We start from the raw sequence: 19,174 nt of genomic DNA, 5'->3' as shown, positions 1-19,174 counted from the left end.
TCCAGTTGGATGCTGAAGTAAGGTTCACTCTCAATGAAAGTGAACGAGTTGATTCGTATTGGTCTACAATTTTTTGACTAAAAACTTCACCCAGTGCAAGGTACCCTGAAATTACAAAGGTTGTTCAAGCTGCCTTAGCACTGGCTCATGATAGTGCGGAAGTAGAAAGTGGATTTTCTAAATATGAACAACTTTTAACAAAAGATGAGTCCCATACTAGATGAACATTTAAGATGCACTAGACTTGCACATAATTCGTACAAATTATATTTACATAATGAGACAACGATTGCTATCGAAAATCTCACCAGCAGGTTTGCTGAAACTGAACTTGAAAAAGTCAATCTTAGAAAAAATTGATAAGGGAAAGAAGAGAATACAGTCTTCAAGAAGATCTCAAATCTTTGGATTAAATAAGTCAGACAGTAAAAAATCACCTAGCACGCCCTTTTTAAAACCTACAATACATATAAATATAATATAAAACAAAGAATAATTGTAGTTTTTTCTTCCCAACAGAAAAGGACATTTTAGTATAAAGTTTCGATTAAACAAACTTGTAGTTACAAAATTTTTAAACGGTTATATGAGTTTGTTGCAAAAAAGGTTTGTTTTTTGATAATAGACCACTTTTCTAAAAATTATTTCGTCGTGGGATATTCATCAAATATCAAATCAAACTGAAAAAGATTAATTATAAAACAAAGTAATTAAACTTTCAGCCAACCAGTTGAACTTTTACCAAAAATAGTTCAACTTTCGTATTGAGCCCTACCAATGACAGAAAAAACGAGGAAACAAGAAAGTTTCTTGAAAAGAGAAGTTAAAAGATAAATTGTTTAAAAAATAGAAAAAAGAGGAATGAAGAAAAAAATGGAAAAAGTCGATTAATCGCATTTTTCTTCAGAAAGTCAGATTTTAAAAATGTCAGAAAAATAAAAGAAATTCGCGCAATCTAAGCCATGTACGGACTTTAATTTTTAAAGCTATTGCATGCCAAACAATAAAACAGAGAAAATATATTAAATGAGTTAGCTAGTTTTGCTTGTAAATAAAAATTATTAACTTTTTTTGATACAGCGACTAGCTCGTAATTTCTGTTGATGAAGATTTAAAATAGTTTGTTTAATAACACATTGAGGAGTTTAGCTTTGAAGCATTATTTAATAATGCTTCAAAGAATAAAAGTGATCCAGCATGAGGTTCAAGTTTGAAGTTAGAATCAGCGAAACTATCTAAAGTGTAATTATTTTATGAAAATGTTGTCTATAGTTAAGAACATCATTTAACTAAAAGCAACCCAAAGGTTTCATTATCTACTATTTACTTCCTATGCCACCTTTTAACACTGAATTTGAAGCAGGTGCCAATGTTGAAGCAAAATTTTAGAAGTGTGGCCTGAGATTTTCAATCAGAGCTCCAAATAATTTCGATGTACTGATTTTCACGGGGGGCTACTCCCTGAGAAATCTTAGATTGCTGCACGGAAAATCTTAAGAGAACTCTTGGAGGAACTCTTGGTGGAACTCTTGGAAATCTCAGAAGTCTAGCATGCGTGTAGAAATCTTGGAAATCTAAGGCTAAGTGTGGACAGAGATGAGGTGGTGTGGAGCATTCCGTCAAACGCACCTAAGCGTTCAATCTATATAAGAATTTAATACAAATTGCTACATTCACTTTTTTAACATTTATAGATTCCGTAGAAAGTAGCACCTCGGATTTTCACAAATATTTATAAATTTTTTAAGTTTTTCGTCCGCTATATTTGATCGGTCATTTTGTATTATTAAAATATTTCCTAAGATTCGGAATCACGTTAAGAAGGCTTTAGAGATTTAGACGCGTCCACCTTGAAGGCGTGACAGTTATTATTGTGGAACAGACGAACTAATATGGAAATTCTTAAGATTATGTATATTCTTACGTGTGACGACGTAAAGGGCCGTGTGCTCGTTCTTTTGCTATTGAATGCCCCGAAATGAGTAGAGTAGAACCGGGAAGGCGAGAATTTCACTCGCAGATAGCTTGTTTAACGTTGACAGATAAGAAGACCAAATCTGTCGCAGAAGATGCCGCATCTTCTTTAAAGAGAGTCCTTTATTGATGTTACGCCCTAAATGCGGACTTGAAGCACCCTCAGGTATGTACAAGTCTCTCCAGTGCCAAGATGTCTAATAACACTGACATCTATAACCTAAGGATCATCGGTAAATTAGGTATTCTTTCCTTTCTTCAGATTTATCTGAACACACTGGTCCAATCCAAAGTCCATAGCAATCTCTCCTATTTACGTCTTCGCGATATTTAAAGGAAGTTTATATTCGCTTGCATCATAAGCTGTAACGCTACTTTTTTGAGCAAAGATAAAATTTGGTGATCTCTCCAAATAGCGCACAAAGTTCCCTAATTAAAATTAGTGAATTAAAACAAAATAGATATTTTGTAATAGATATTTTGTTATTTTGAAATAACCGCCTCAGTCCATCCTCTACAGGAACGTGGCTTGGATCTCAGACGACCAAATGAAATAATCCATTCTATTCTGATGGGCAGAAACATTTTTTCTACCGTGGATGTCAGAAGTATAAGCGATTCAAAATATTTTTTTGATTTATGTGGGAACCTGAGATGCGAAGATCTGCTGAAGGTATAAGTGGGGATGGATTCAATCGACTATGTGCGTAGATGATGTCATTTTGCATGGCTCTCGCTCGAGACCGTAGAATTAATAAATTTAACAAAAAATTAAGACAGCTCTAAATTCTTAAAATTAAAATTATAAACGTATAAGATAGAGCAGCAAAATAATAAAATAAGTCATCAAATAAAACATAATAACTTACAAATATAACAAAATAGAGTAGTGCCGAAGTTTCTTATTCTTCGTGTGAACACGAGAGTTTTTAATTTAAAATCATCTACTAGAAACTGAATTTGTGAGTTGCAGAAAACCTGCAACGTCGCAATGCATAGATCTTTAGATAATCCATACATAATAAATTAGTAATATTATGCTTGCGATAATGAGTGTTGCATCATAAATACCCAGGAATATTGCATAGTTGGAGATATACAGGCAGAAGTGTGATGCCCTATAACAAGCGACGTTGTTCGTTGTCACACGATAATTTCCTGATAAGATAGTGAATCTAGTTTTCCAAATACACATCACTTTCTATATGCATCACATTATATGTAGATGAACCTTAAATTTGTCTAAAGGACAGTTCATAAGTCTATTAGAGGTTGAATCGAAAGATTTCTGGTAGACATTCCAGGCTATCGACACACGCTGATGAGCTGTTGCATCTTGGTAGACGCACCTGTGAATTTGTAGGTTATGCAGGTCATATCTGGTCATATAGGACAGCTGTAAATATTTTACACAGCGCGCTGAAACATTTAATGTGCCCGTAATTCTCTGGGTTGGAGAAGTCGCAAAAATAAAAAAAGTATTTTCTTTCAAATCCACTGTTTTCGGAATTGTGTATACCTAGATGCAAAGTCTTGGGTGTCAGATAACATCAGCATTTTGTCAACAATATGTTGCTTAATTAATTGCAGCTTTTACTCGTGCAGTATATCATGGTAGATCCTCACTTCTTGGGTGAACTTGCAAAACCTTTCCGTGAAGGGCCTACCAAATGTTATGTAGTCAATCTCACACTGAACACGGGACGCATTCTGTCGTGCCCATCTAATCTTCTAGTTTAGTTTATGCAAGCGCATTTTGTTCTTTTGAACCATCGTAATTTTTAACCTTCGATTTCAAACAGCAAAAACTATCGCCGCACCAGAAACTGTACAATTGATGGCCCAGATGTCCGACTCTTCGGAAAAATTCTCACGGAGGAAGGTATTCATTTCAGTGAGATTTTGGGGCTTAAAAGGAACATGGACGTTAATTGTTCTTTTTGTCCTGAAATCGCTTGTTTACACATCGGTGGGGGAAGCAGTCTACGTAAATATTCCTTTTTCACGTATGCACAGAGTGTGCATACGCGCCATATAGCCCCCGTAAACAGGGATAATGAAGGCCTCGTAGCATTCTGGGGAATCATCCTTGAGTTGATTCGTCCACTTAATGTGAGCGCTTAGCCTGTTAGTCTTCATGTTTTCATCTAAATTATTTTTAGCACCCCAAACTACAACTGTTTGATAGTTTGTTGGTCTATTTTTTGTTCCCAGGAGCAAATAGCAAAGGTTTCGTTCATTCTTGTGGAACCCTGTATGCAAGAATAACGCAGAATACTTTGAGAAGTCGCGCGTTACCCCAGGGTCACCGTTTAAGACACCTTACACACGTGTCATTCATCTTTCGGCACGGTTGTTACGCCTCCACTTGAGGGTAAGTAACCTTCGGGGCCATCCCTGGACAATTGCCTGCGACTGCTTATAATTAATGATAACCATAATCAGCATAAACCCTTGGTACATTCACCCTCTATTTGCAAGCTAATGTTAGCAGAACTCTAATGTACAGAACATATTTTTTTAATGCTGTCATTAAGTGCGTTTAATGTAACTAAACTAATCTTTTCTAATTCCGAAAATAAGTCTGAAAATGTCCGAGTCGACTGCAACTTGAGGCAGTGTTTGAAAATGTTCAGTTATATTTAAGTATTTCGTTCATCAAATTAGCGATTTTGCATCAATTTTCCTAGTTTAGAAACTAGTTGCTAAATTTTAATTATTGTAACATATATTAGTTATTTGAATTGGTAATCCAGGGCAACGTTAGTGGTCGAAGAAGAAAGAAAAAAAACTAGGCAAATTCTCATTACTTCAAACTCTTGTTTATATGAAAAGTTAGTTGTTCAGTTATTTAATATGAGGTAAGGTTTTGGCATAACATTAATGTCAGCAATATCAGTTTCAAACAATTTAGTAACAAAATTATATTCTCGGAAACTGACACTAATGTAATGTAAACATCTCAGAAGGACAAGCTTCATGTATAATATTGAACAAATTTGTATTAGATTAACCTCTTATCTATAAAAAGAACAATTTTTAAGGTCGTGAACATAGGTGGAATTGCAGTATGAAGTTGATAACAGTGATATCAGTTTTAACAAATTTAGCAAATACATTTTTCCTTAGACAAATAAGCTTGTCGCCCACAATCATTCAGATAATAGCCAAATTCTTGATTAGTACATTACTTAGTTCTTCCCCTTCTTGGGAAAAATGAGGATCGCTTATACTTTGGTCTTCACCTTGGAAATTATTCTCAATTCTATTGGTAAATGTAATAGTATCATAATATATCGATAATTTTATTTATATTGTTAAGCTTTCAGCAAATACAATTTATCAAAGTAATAACTCGATCCATGAAATTATATCAGCTGATGATATATTATAATTTAGAGCATAACTATTTTCTGTTTCTGTAAGAGCTATTCTTCCATATGATACGCGTAAATCTTCTTAGGTAGACAAACTGCTTCTTAAGCACTTTCAAAAGCAACGACACTTCAAGTTATAAGTTTTTTAACATTATCGTATTTTTAAACCATATTCACATCATGAATATTATGGATTTTTTGTGGGAATTGGAAATATTTTAGATGTGATTGGGTTGAAGTTTTCCAAATGGCGTAATTGTTAACGCGATTGATCAGCGATTCGGGTTTTTGGACGGGATCCGTGAGAAATAGCCCAAACAATAAAGCGCCCGCCCAATGAGAGTCACGCTCCGTGAAAAAGAGCCGCATATCAGAGAGCGACTCGCTTCATCGCGATCGATGTATGTATGAGCACGCCTCTATTCGTTCTCTGATTCGCGGCATTCTTTCACGAAGCGCGACCCTCATTGGGCGGCGCTTTCTCGTTTAGGCTTTTTGCCACGGATCCTTTGGACATCCCTAATCTACTATCCTTATTTTATAGAAGATAAGCAAGAGCAATATTTGTTTGCATTTTTTATTATCGATTCAACGTTCTGCTTTACTTTGCTCACTGATGCTTCCCATGGCCCAGCTGAAAACGTGACATAGTAGATGGCTTTAGAATTTTTCTCCTAACCTTGGTGAAACTGTAGCTGAAATTTGTTCTGTTTTTGACAGATTCAAAATTTATCTATAACAATTCTCATCTCTTAAATTTGGTCTGTGCAAAATACCAACGTAATACTTTAAAAAACTGTAACCCTCTCTTTTTTGTTGCAGAGGTAAGGTCGCAGTTCGAATGCTTGCCGAATGGCGCCCCTATTCCTGGAATTCCTCGTGCCAGACCTTCTTCTCTTCTTTTTTCTTCTTCTTCCTCTGAAAGACATTCACCTAAAGGATCTCTTACTCCTTCCGAATCTCCTCTTCGTAACCGGACTAGGTCGCCTCCTGCCATACTTAGGGATCGTCCAATACGGCTTCCTTCTTCTGACGGATTGGGATGTGGACTTGAAAAACTTAGATTTATTCGGCTAATTTCCAGAGTGAATCGAAAGCAGATATTAGAACTTCGAAAATACACTTTTCCTGTAGACGAACGAATTAAAATGGCAATGAGAGGCAATAAGTTTGCGCCTATGCATACCCATGAACAAATTGTATTAGCTAAATCCGATGGCGATATCTTTGCAATATTAGAAAGTTCTGATATTCTCGGTGGAGTGTATAAATATATTAATTTTTCTACGAAACGGATAAAAATAAACATGGAAAACAGCACGATCACACCATTGACCCAAGACGAAATGTATGAAATTCCAGTAGGTCCCAAACGCTCAATAACAACGAGTTTTAAAGTGAAAGAATTAAGTACTTCTGTAGGAAATGGACACTGATAATGCAATTAAGAAAAGGTTAACCCATAAAATGAATTGTTCGTGTCCCGAAGTCGGATCGAAATCTTACATGTAACTAGTAATTACATTAAAGAGTGAATTTATTATTATTTTCGAGGCTTTATTCTTTCTTCAATACCCCAGCTAATTTGTTGTTTTGGTTGAGAAATAAAGTGTGAGTCATCGATTCTTATTGAAAAGTCCAAGCTATCACGTTCACCCTTGAAGCATCTCGTGATTCTAAATTGGAAATCATCTTTGATCAAGTCTTGTTGTCATTGAAAAGCAGATTTGAAACGGATTGGGCACAGTTTTTAAAATCCTGGGAAGCTTTTGCCGTGGGAAATGCTTCGGATCTCGACAAGATAATCACTTTTTATAATGATGATTTTGATAAGGATCGATTGGTCTCAGATAGAGACCTATTTTTGAAATTGACGAGTAGAAGCCACAAACCGGTATGCAAGTTGAAAGAAGCAATCTAATTTTTGAGGGAAAATGAGTACACCTTTGGAATTCTCTCTGACTACGTAAGATTCATTCGACTCACGCTGTCAATTCCAGGTTCTACATGTGCAAATCAAAGGAGTTTCTCTGCTCTGCGACGATTGAAAAATTATTTGCGCACAACAATGTTGCAAGAGAGAATGAATAACATTGTTGCCTCACACATTCATCATGACGTAGTTGATAAACTTGTTTCTGTACTCGTTTTAAAGTTTAATGATAACATTCCCCGGAGGGAAAAATCTTAAGGATTTCATGAATAGGGTTCAAACAATTAGAACGCTTTTTAAATTGAGGAAGGCAATTTCACCTTTTCAATTTCAAAATGTGACCTGCTTATTATTCCAACCGAGTTAAAAATGTAACACCCTCACGTTATTTTATTGTACTTTTATATTTTTCGCGTTTTCCATTTTTATACCCTTTTTTTATTGGTGAATATTAAATTTACAAACTGAAGTCAATTTATTTATCCGCATAAAGAAATTTTTCCTTTCTGCTACTGAGTTGGAAAATATCTCAACTAATTTATTGTATAGAGTTCCTGAAAAAAAACAAAGAATCCAACGACAAAGTTTGGAAAACCACTAAAAAATGTTCCTATTGTAATTTCAAAAGGATCTGTTAAAAAATTAATTTACTCAAAGAGGAACAAAATCTTCGGACAAAAGTGAAACAGATGAAAGAAAAATGAGAAAGTAAGGGTGGTTGTCTTCCCATTTTTCTTTCCTCTTTTTTATTTTTGCCCAATTTTTTTTACGAAAATTGTTTAATTTTTTTAAAAAGGATCTTTTTTAAAAATTACAGTAGAAACATTTGATGATGATTGTCCCAATTTCGTTGTTAGATTCTCCGTTTTTGTTTTTAGGAATTCTGTATATTAACTTTATTATTGGACGTCAAATAGGATTATAAATTTGATTTAAATCTTATTTAAATTCCTTAAATTTTTACTTTCACTAATTGCATTATTAATTTTCTACCAATATTTGGCGGGTCCCTTTTAGCTAATTAAATCTGTAAATTTCACTAGTAATTATTTAAATTTTAGGAATTTTTATTAAGAGAGAACTCAAAGTGAAGACTTTCACAACATAGGTAAATTTTCCACAAAATAATATGATTTTCTACCCAAAAAGCTGAATTTACACGAAATACATGAAGTTTCTAACAAATTACTAAATTTTCAACCTATAATGAACACATTTTCAACAAACAACGGAAGAGTTAAATTTTTAAATAAAAAATTCATATTCATAAAAAAAATATAATTTTCAACAAAGTAGTTCAGTTCTTAACCGAAGACACGAATTTAAAAAAAATTAATATTTTGCAACTCAGTCTAACTTTTAATCTGAACTTAAGTTTTTTAACCAGAAGAAGATATGTTTTCAATTAATTAGCTAATTTTTCAAGAAAAATATGAATTTTCTACCTAAGAGGATAATTTCCTACTAAAAAATTCGGGCCTGTGGTTTGGACATGTATTTTCTACTAAATTGTTAAATTTTTAAATCAGAACAATTAAATACAGTTTTCAGAAAAGATCTCTTTAGTATCTGTAGATTATACACTTTGCTCCGAATTTTTGACTTAGTTCAAATATAATTATGTAGTATCCCAGGCGGAGAAATTTTATATAGTATATATAGAATGCGAAGTCTTATATATAATATTCATTTGTTTTATACAAAAAATGTCTAAAACAAATGAATAATCTATATAAAACTTCTCACTATATATAAACTATATATAATATTTAGGCCTAGGATACGTCTCATAAACCCTGGTTAAATTCTATATTCTTTAAACGTATACCCAAAAATAATTTTGTATTTTAATATTAACTACAACTATTTGTGTATCATTTTGTATTATTTTTTCATAATATCAATGCTTCAGTTTTCTCTTGGTTTGTAAAATGTTCCCAGATGATATTTCTACATCCAAATTTAGAAAATTTAACAACTAACTCTTTTTGAAATTTATTGTCACAATAAAATCCCTCAGTCTATGAATGACGAAACCCGAAATTTATATTGTGAAACTTGTAAATCAGTTACATCACCTTAAAATAAAAACTTTAAAATATTATTATGACCCTAAATCTATTTCACCTTAGTTTATTTAAATTAAAAATGATTTCATAGAAGCACTACTATTTGCTGATGCGTATGAGATAATTCGTGTCTGATAGAACCATAAAATTTTTAACAAAGTATGAGCTTAAAACCTACAGAAACAAAGAGATTTATACATTTATAAAGACTTCCACAGCCAAATATTATCAAATTTCAAACAGTTATAATTTTTAAAACTACAATTACAATTTCTAAGGTTTTATAGAGATTACATTTACAATTAATGAGTTAGAAATTATCTAGTTTTAAAGTCTAAACTTTTAATGATCTAATTACAATATGAAAATTGTTGAATATCAAACGCTTTAATATGATATCTACAAAAACTTAAATCTTAAAAATAATATTATATTTAGATTTTACATTTTTGTAAATTTTATTCGGAATCGTCAATACTATGTGGAATCAGTTCAAATTCAACATTTCTCTTTACAATTAGCTAATACGAGTAAAAACTTTTTTTTTAATATCGCCCCTATAAGGCTGATTTGTAAAGTCCTGAGAAACCCCATAAGTGAAAAATTGTGTGTTTGCGAGGTTTTAACAATAATTATGATTTTTTTCAGTTTTCAATCAAAAAATGGTTGTAATACATGAAAATTAAATTTTATGTATAAAATTTTAAACAATTTATTATTTTGTTTAACAATTTTATCTTAGATTAGAGTTAGAAAATCAATTTTTCTTCAAATTACCCAGGACAAAATACATTGTAAAAAGGTCCCAGCGTAATCTTCCCAAACTGAGATATTTTATATTTCTTTGCCTTCTGATCACGAAAATTCATGTTAAAGACTGAAAAATTCGACAGTTTTTCGGGAAAAATGCTTCAAAAGTCGATTTTCATGCTGCAACTGGAATCGCCACCGACATTCAAAAAGTGTCTTTTGCGCAACGCTCATAGGATTAATTCACTAGCTGATAAACGCTATCGAAGTAAGAAGGTCGGAAAATGAAAAGATAGCGTTCGGATTAAAACTAAAGTTCCTTTTTATATGGTATTAAGAAAGAGAAGTGATACATGTGTGGCGAAAAATTCACAGACCATACCCAGTAGACTGTCATATAGAGAGAAGAAATTCAAATATTCAAAATAATTAAAAAACTCCTTTGAATTCTCAGAAACGGTAGTTGATCAACTAGAAGATTGATTTATTACGAGGGTAATAAGTAATTCGTTAGTAGAAAGTTGTACAAACAACTGATGAAACGCGAATAATGAACAAGAAAATGAAAACGATTGTAAACGGGGTGAAAATAGAATTTTTCTGGAGAGAAAACCAAATCAAATTTTCATACTTGAATGCTTGGTAGCAGTGATTAATTCAATATATGTTTGGTTGAATACTTTAATGAAAGTAGCAGAACTGTATACGAAAATAGGAATTGACCTCGATACATCCGAGAGCAGGTTGACTAGCTCAGCGTAGTACAGTTCTAGTCCATTTTCCTCTTATTTCTGGCCCACGTAGGACCCGTGGGTACGGTAGTTTCCAATTCGAACTCCATCTTTGATTGATCTGAGAGAGTGGGTTCGTCTGAGACTCCACTTCTTAAATGTGTCGCTTAAACTGCCGATACGGAAGGTGATGCCAATGACTTCTTCCCTAAACGAGTTAAAAAATGACGAGATATTTGCCGTGTTGAGAACGAATCCCGGTAGCTCATATTTGCTATCACTAACGTCAGGGGGTTCGTCCGCTAAGTAGCTGTCAGCCCAGCCCATCCCCGATAGGTTCTCCTCTAATCCTGTTCTTATTTGGGATGGTTTTTGGAGTTGTTTTTGCAGATACTCTAGCCCCAGCATCCGCTCTTCTATCCTGTTGCACTGGTCTCTTCAATTTCCGTTTCAGTAAACCGTGGATGCCTTTCTTTTTCTCGGGACCTCATTGGTTATTCCCGTCTTCAGAGCCTCATTCAGTGGAACTGCCAATTCCTCAATTTTTAGAGGATCCGGGAGTAGAGCCGCCGCCTCAGTTTAGTTAGCCTGAGACGTAAATTAAGATAAAGGGATCAACTTATATCCAGTGTCGAAATAATTAACATTGAGAAGTCTCATATTCGACAGTCGTTAGTCTTGGAGCCGCCTGAACCTGTCCCTGCTTCTGTTCAACTCGTTGACAATCTTCATTCAGAAATCATGCGTCTCATGGTGTGCTTCACTGGTAAAATCCTAGAGACGAGATTCGCAATATATTTCTTATTATTTTGAATTCCTTACTGGACAGGGGGGGGGGGGTGAGCGTCACCTACCATTTGGAAGGAAAAGGAAGAATTTACCTCAGAATCCAGGAGTCAGGTCTGGTTGGGAACTGAAAGTGAAAGGGTGTCTTGATTAAGTGTCTACGTTGAGGTTTCTCTGGTTTGAAGCCTGTCCACATTGAGGACAGTGTCTCTCCACGATAAAAATAACATTGGGCTTGGATAAAATTCGTGTATTTGTCTCTGGTCATCTAATTTAAATAAAATTAACATTTTTAATCGTTGGTCTCAGTTATTGGCATTTCAATAATGTTGATAAGAAAGATGGATTCTTATAAATGGGTTCTACGGTGTGAATTTTGGATCCGCATAGGGCTCTCAAGGATGAATGTTTGTATTCTTATAGACAGGGTTACCAGTATGAATGTTGGATCTCAATAAACGGGCTCTCTAGCACGAATGTGTGAAACCTATTAGCGGGCTCTTAAGGATGAATTTTGCATCCCTATGAGGCTTCAAAGTATGATTGTGCGACTCCTATAGATGGACTCTCCAGTATGTATACTCACAAATTATAACGAATGCAATGGCAGAATATAGTGTTCCAAAACAGTGATTGAAACCAGCGAATCTGCTACGCACTTAACGCTTTTCGCGACCGTGTTGTGAAGAGACTCAAGCCTTCTGCGAGCAAGCATTTGGAGATACTTGTCAACCAAATGAATACGTTTCAGACATATTACTCTTTCGTGAGTTTTGCTGAAGTTTTTTCAAAGCAAATCATTGCTAGAGACAAATAACTTTTTAGCATCCGAGCCAGATAGCATATACAACTTTTGGTGGAAAAATTTAAATTCTACGAATTAGGATTTGCTTCCTACATTTATTCCTTTCTCAAGCGGAAGCCAACCCAAATCTCAGTGGTTAGTGGAAGATGACGAAGGAAGATAGGAAGAGAAAAAGAGAGATGGCGTACACAGGAGAGGGTTTGGCCCCGAATAGAGCTAAATGGAAAGTTAAAGGCATCGCAGGTTCACTGAATAGGAAAGTGAATATGCAAACGCGAAAGGCTAGAAGAATGGATGAGAGAAAAGGTCTTAGAGACACTGCACTTGAGGCGCAAGCTAGTCCAGCAGCCGGCGAACAGATAGCTGTTGGGGCCTGGGGTAAGAGCTGTCCAGAGAACTTACCGATCTGAAGGTGTTGGTGGCGGATACGAGCTATCCGGACTCATTGGTCACAGCGTAATAGTTCGAGTTCTACAGGGAGGCCACCTGGCGGACCTTCGATCGAGTTTTCCCAAATCAGTGGCTAAAATTCGAGATGTGCTTCTCCAGGAAAGGGGTCTTCGTATTTGTTGCAGATGACCTAGTTGCTAAAGGTTGGCTGCAAAGCACAGTGGGTGAGGCAAGACCCTGGAAAGGTACAAACCTCAAAGTAGAGGGGGTTAAATTGCTCCAAAGGATGCTGAAGAGAACAACGTGGAGGCTATGTGAGCTGGAAGATCCGTCTCTGGTCCTTCGGCGCTTGGAGGCATTTAACCCATTACTAAAGACATTGGCCTGGCGAATCGTCAGACACGATCTTCCTTAGGGAGAGAGAATAATGGGAAGTCTTAAGCAGCCCCTAATTGTGCAGAGTCATAAGTCCAAAACAAGAAATCTTGCGGTCCTCAAAAAAGGCCCTTCTACCACCTTAGGCAGATGAATCTTAGATTCGCCAGTCGCTTGTCGGAAAAGAGAACCTGCGGAAACGCGCGTCTGCCAAATGAGCGGATTTTTAAGGATATATGTTTTTCTGTGCGCTGCTAGACCTTAGTCTAAAGAGATCTGATGGCGATAGCTATAGATCTTAGAGGAATTGAAAATCTAATCATGCAATCTGTCTACTTTACATATGACCGCGAAAGCAACCCAGCAAAGGAAGTACGTATACTGGTCGAATACAGAAACGTAAGCGGTCTCCCTATTTTATTCGTGTGCGATGGTAAATCCCACAATTCTTTGTGGGGGAGCATATACAACAACTCCAGGCGGAATGATCTATTGAAATATTTAATGACTACGGATTTAGATATTCTTAACACAGGAAATTCCCCGTCATTTCTTAACTCGGTGAGCGAAGAATTAGGAATTGGAGAGTCGTATACGAACCCACTTTCGAAGATCATTCACAGATACAGTTCGAGTTGGAATCTGCCGACCTGCGGGCCCTACGTGAACCAGAAATCAAAGAAAAACGGACTGGGGCCAATATTTCACTGAACTAATAAGTATATTTGACTTAAACACCCTAGATATTTCCACAAATATTTTCATGGAGGCTATTAAATCTACTTATGAAAGAAAAACTCAACCTAAAAGTGTATACCCAAAAGTGCCCAAGTTAAAAATAAGTTAAAAAAATGTTTAAAAACGCGACTTTCTAACTATTCTAAGAGAAACGCGGCCAAGAGAATAATTTCCAGTCATCTGGTACGCGTGTTTTCTCATTTGTCTCTTAGCATGTCTTGAGTTAAAGAGAAATTTATTGTATACTGTTGCTTGTGATAGAAATGTTTGGGATCTCGTATACCGAAATCTCGGTACAAATAGGCATTCTTGATGAACTATAGGATAACCTGCAAGGAGACAAAATTAGTCCAAATTTGACTGCTATAACTGTCAAATTAGATATTTAATACCTCTTTTTCCTAATTATTAAAGATTTTAAAGTAAAAAAATAAAAAATTGATTTATCCTTTAGGGTTTAATTTGAAAATGCTTGACCTGCCTACTTGGTTGAAAGTACAATTATTTTTTATGGAAAATCTGTCTTTTTTAGTTCAAAATTGAACTATTTAGCTGAAAATTCAATTAGTTTGTTGGAGTTTCTTTAGGTAGAAAAGTGATTCTCGTGGTTAAAAACTCATTATTCTGGTAGAAAATTTAATTAATCGGTTGATTATTAAACTTTTTTGTTAAAAATTTATTTTGAACAGTTTAAGATTCATCATTTTAGCCAAAAATTCATCTCCTTGGTTAATAATTCTTTTTAATTCTTCTGAATTCTTTTCCATTCTCTCGAAATCCTTTAACTTCTCTTTCATTTAAATTCAATTCTTACAAATTTTCTAAAATGTTAGAATTATTTTGATCTATTTGGAATAATTTTGAAGTCTTTAGAAATGCTATTTTAAAGCCTTTGCACGACTTTCTTTGAATTCTAATGATATCTTAAGAAACTTGGATTCTTTTAGATTATTTTGAATGCAATAGCATTTTCAATTCTATTCTATTCCTTTGATTTATTCAGAATTAATAAGAATTTTTTCGAATTCTTCTTAATTCTGTAAAATTATTAGAAGAATTCCTTCTAATACTTTTAAATTACTTCGAATTATGAAGAATTGTTTTCAATTATTTTGAATTTTAATAAATTTGATATTGTAAATGAGGTTTTATAAATTTCAGATTTTCGCGAGGATTTTCCCAGGTGACGACACAAGTTGGTTAATTTGTGCTATTGACGCAAATATAACTGCAACCAACAATAATTCGTGAAAAAATATTTTTTTTGTCTCAAAAACAGTCTTTAAATGGACATTTGTTTATAAAATTTGTTATTAATAAAAAGAATTTATAATCATCTTATTATATATTTCTTGAGATATCAGAATGAAAGTGTTTTCAGAAAATTATGTTAAGAACCCTCATGAAATTGCTTTAAAGTTTTGAAGTTTCGTTTATGACTTTGTTCACAATAATTGTCATTTTAAGTATTGACATATTTACATTATTTTGTCCCACTGGTGAAAAGAGACCAACAATATTTCGGGTTTAAAGATTTTTTCTCTGCAAGAAACTTCAAGGTGGGCATTCGTTTATCAAATTTTTATTATAGAAGACAAAAATTTGCTAGTGCTAGTGATAAAATCTGCTCGAGAATAAAATAAAAATAATCACAATGACGCTAAGTAAAAAAATGCAATAAAGAAAAATCTAAAAACTGCACATTCGCAGTAGAATTATATATTAAACAATCTATTTAGATGTACCCAAATTATTATTGTCTTAGTACATTTGGGTAATAAATCATTTGAATGATAAAAACACTAAAAAAATATATGAAAGTCATATCAGTTTCAACGAATTTCTCAACCACATTTTATTCCATAAAAATCACACTAATAAAATGTAAATATATCAGAAGAATAAGGTTGGCGCTTACAATGTACGAGATAGTGAATTTAGGATATATTATTTAATCAGTTAACCAAATTCTTTATTATCATGTTCTTAAATTCATCGTATTCTTGGCAAAAATGACAATCGTTTATAATGTGGTCTTCACTTAGGCAATTATGCTTAATTCTATTGGTGAATGTAGTAGAATAATACTCAATCTATAATTCTTTATATATATAGTTCTCTCCTGTAAAAAAAATTTCAATTTAGGGATATTTACATTCTGTTTTTTTATGAGTGAACTACTTTTATTAGCTCTGGGTAAAACATCTGTACTTAAGGTTACAGGTATTATTAACAAGACAATATCTTAAAACCGGATATGTAATTAAAATTTCTTTTGATTAACGAAAATCTTCTGCTTGGTTACCTTATTAGCTAGTTTGGCTGCCTTGCAATGTTAACGCTACTTTTATGTCCGTAGATTTATATTTCTGCTTTGGGCTACTATTTAGTAATTTGGAGTAACAAAGCATTAAAATGTTTTAAAACAAAGGTTATATCTACCAATGAAGTAGTAATGAAATATTTCACAATTATTCGGAACTTCCACATTGTCTGCACATATATCTATCAACTCGTTCAAATTTACATCAGCACCCTTACCAATTTTTGAGCAATATTAGAGAGATTAGCATGACAAAAATATCAATTCCCATTTTTGGTTACTGATTCTACGATAAATTTTTAACCGCTTTTAAATTTGTCCGAAACACCTTCAATATTTAGTTTTTTTCTGTGCGAAATACCAACGTGTTGTAAAAAATGTAATCCGTTCATTGTGAAGGGTCGGTTTGGAAATCTCAGATGGTCGATCTGATTTTCTCAGATATTCGACTCCATCAACTGGATGCAGGATCGCGAGTGCATTGACCCTGCCCCTGCCATCTGTCTTTGCATGAATCTCAGCAGTTGATGTCAGAACTGAAAAATAATGATTTAGTTTCAAATTAATGAGTTCATTTCAAGTTTATCCTAAATCGACTAATGCTATAATTAACAGTGATTACTTAAATAATTATAATCAATTTCAAACTTACATTAACCTCAAAAAGATTTTAATTAAATGTCTTAAATCTCACATTACCAATAGAAAATATTAACGTTACAATTACTTATTTAAAACAGGTACTTACAGAATAAGATATTTCCAATGAATCCTCAATAAATACACTTCACTTTACACTGAAATAGTTGGTAAATACCTTTTTGAACAGATATCACTCTGCGGTCTACGATTTCATTATGCTAATTGGAGCCAATTAGCGACACCCTTTAAATTTTCACGCGCATGATTGACGCGCAAAAATCAAGCAATGGAACATACGCAATGGCTTATCTGCTCCTTCTTGGATGGTCGAAATGAGTGAAAACAATATGTGCGTATTGACCATTCTGAAAAGGATACCTTAGATATTCCTGATAGTGAGTGTAATGCTCTTATAAAAGTCAGCCTGGCGATAAAATAAGAGTCTTTTTAACCATGTCGAAAAAAATATGAAATGACCGTTCGACCATGCAGACAGACTTGCTGGCTCTCTAAATTTTGACCATATAACTTTGACCATCCATTTTCCTCCGTGATTGGAGAGTCATAATGTTCTTGCTGGAATGTATAAATATTTTTTAATCTGGATGTAAAACTGGTTATCAGGCGAATTTTTTAGTCGAAGCGATTAGAGAAACGGTCAAAGACAAACACACAGAGAGTTGGGACAATTACCGAAATCCATCCCCTCCACGTAAAACTACATCTTCTCGCTACGCATCCAGCGAGTCAGGCGGGAGCTTCTGAGTCACACGGACACAGGATGGAACGATGTGTAGAAAGTGGTAGAGTTCGATTTCTTGGGCCGTTCGCACGCGTCAAATAACGGGATTCACTCCTCCCTTTGAACGTTAATGAAATTTCTAATTTTGCAGATAAAAATTTGATTCTTTTTCAATATGAAAAAGTGATTCTGGAACTATCAATAGCATCAAAAAAGAGGAAATTGATTTTTTATCCGTAAGGTCCCTTTCCTCGCGGCACGCCGCATATATTTTTTGTCAAACGCTAAACGCTCATTTTTTTTATCAACTGCGGTACTCACTGTTTCGGGAAAACAACAGTGATAAGTAAGGCCAGTATCAAATGCAGCAATGTCAATCATAAAAATCGCCCTTTTCTCGCAACGACCGAACGCTAAGCACTCATTACTCTGATTTAACGAAAACAATCAAAATTTAAGGGCAGCATGCAAGGGCAGATATTATGAAAAATTTTAATGTGTGATACTGATTTTGTCATTGTTTTTGCTCTCAATTCTATACGAATATATCGTATGCTCTGATTTTGAGCGCTTGGCGACGTATCGGGCGTAAATTTTTATGTAGCGGGCGTAAAGTTTCATTTCGGTCCGGCGGCGAAGAGCGCCTGTGCGAAGCACGCATGGCCTGCCTGCGGCCATTTTACGCCTGTATCATGTGCATGCACTGGCGTCTTTTCAAGGGGGGTCGGACAAAACAAACTTCATGGATATTTCATGAGGCCCTCATAACCTACAAAATCACCTTGTTATAACCAAATCCACCGAAATACATTTTCCCATGCATTTTGTGCATGTTCATGGGCAGAATTTGAAATATTCAAAACATCAGAACATTACTCGTGAACGGTACCAAACAATATTTTCAGTTACTTAATACTCTATTTCTTGAAATATCATAATATTTCATGAAAAAAGATTTTTTTCTAGAAGAAACTCAAATATAAGAAATTGTTTACAAAATTTGTATAAAAGAAAAAATCAGTTACGCTAATTGCTAATAGCTTTTGTTTAATAAATAATGAAAAATAGCATTGGCTGTATATATATCAAATTAAGTGGTGTTAAGCGGATGATGCTTATGCAAATCCATAGTTTTTGACCAATCGTTACAAAATTTACCAGACATATTCTTTGTGATTCCAAATAGGTCCTCAGGGTATGGCTGGGGAGGGGGCAAAAGAAGTAGTGTGACATAAGGGGGCAGTCACAGTTTTCGACCAATCGGCATTAAATTTTTCACTCATATTCTTAATGCTCTCGGACAGGTAGTAAGAGTATTGGTAGGGTGGGGGGCATAGTAGTGGGGGAGAGGCACAGATTTTAAATATATAAAATCAATTAGCCTAAAACGTATGATGCGTATGAAAATCCTCAGTTTTTGTCAATCTGCACCAAATTTTGCACATATATTCTTTAGGCTCAAAAACGGGTCAAAATAGTATGGGGGCGGGTGGGTTGATATGGATGGGGAGGGGACATTTGTAGATTCTGACTGATCGG

The sequence above is a fragment of the Belonocnema kinseyi genome, chromosome 1 (assembly GCF_010883055.1).
Source record: "Belonocnema kinseyi isolate 2016_QV_RU_SX_M_011 chromosome 1, B_treatae_v1, whole genome shotgun sequence".
NCBI lineage: Eukaryota > Metazoa > Arthropoda > Insecta > Hymenoptera > Cynipidae > Belonocnema > Belonocnema kinseyi.
Note: the sequence above shows the minus strand (reverse complement) of the source record.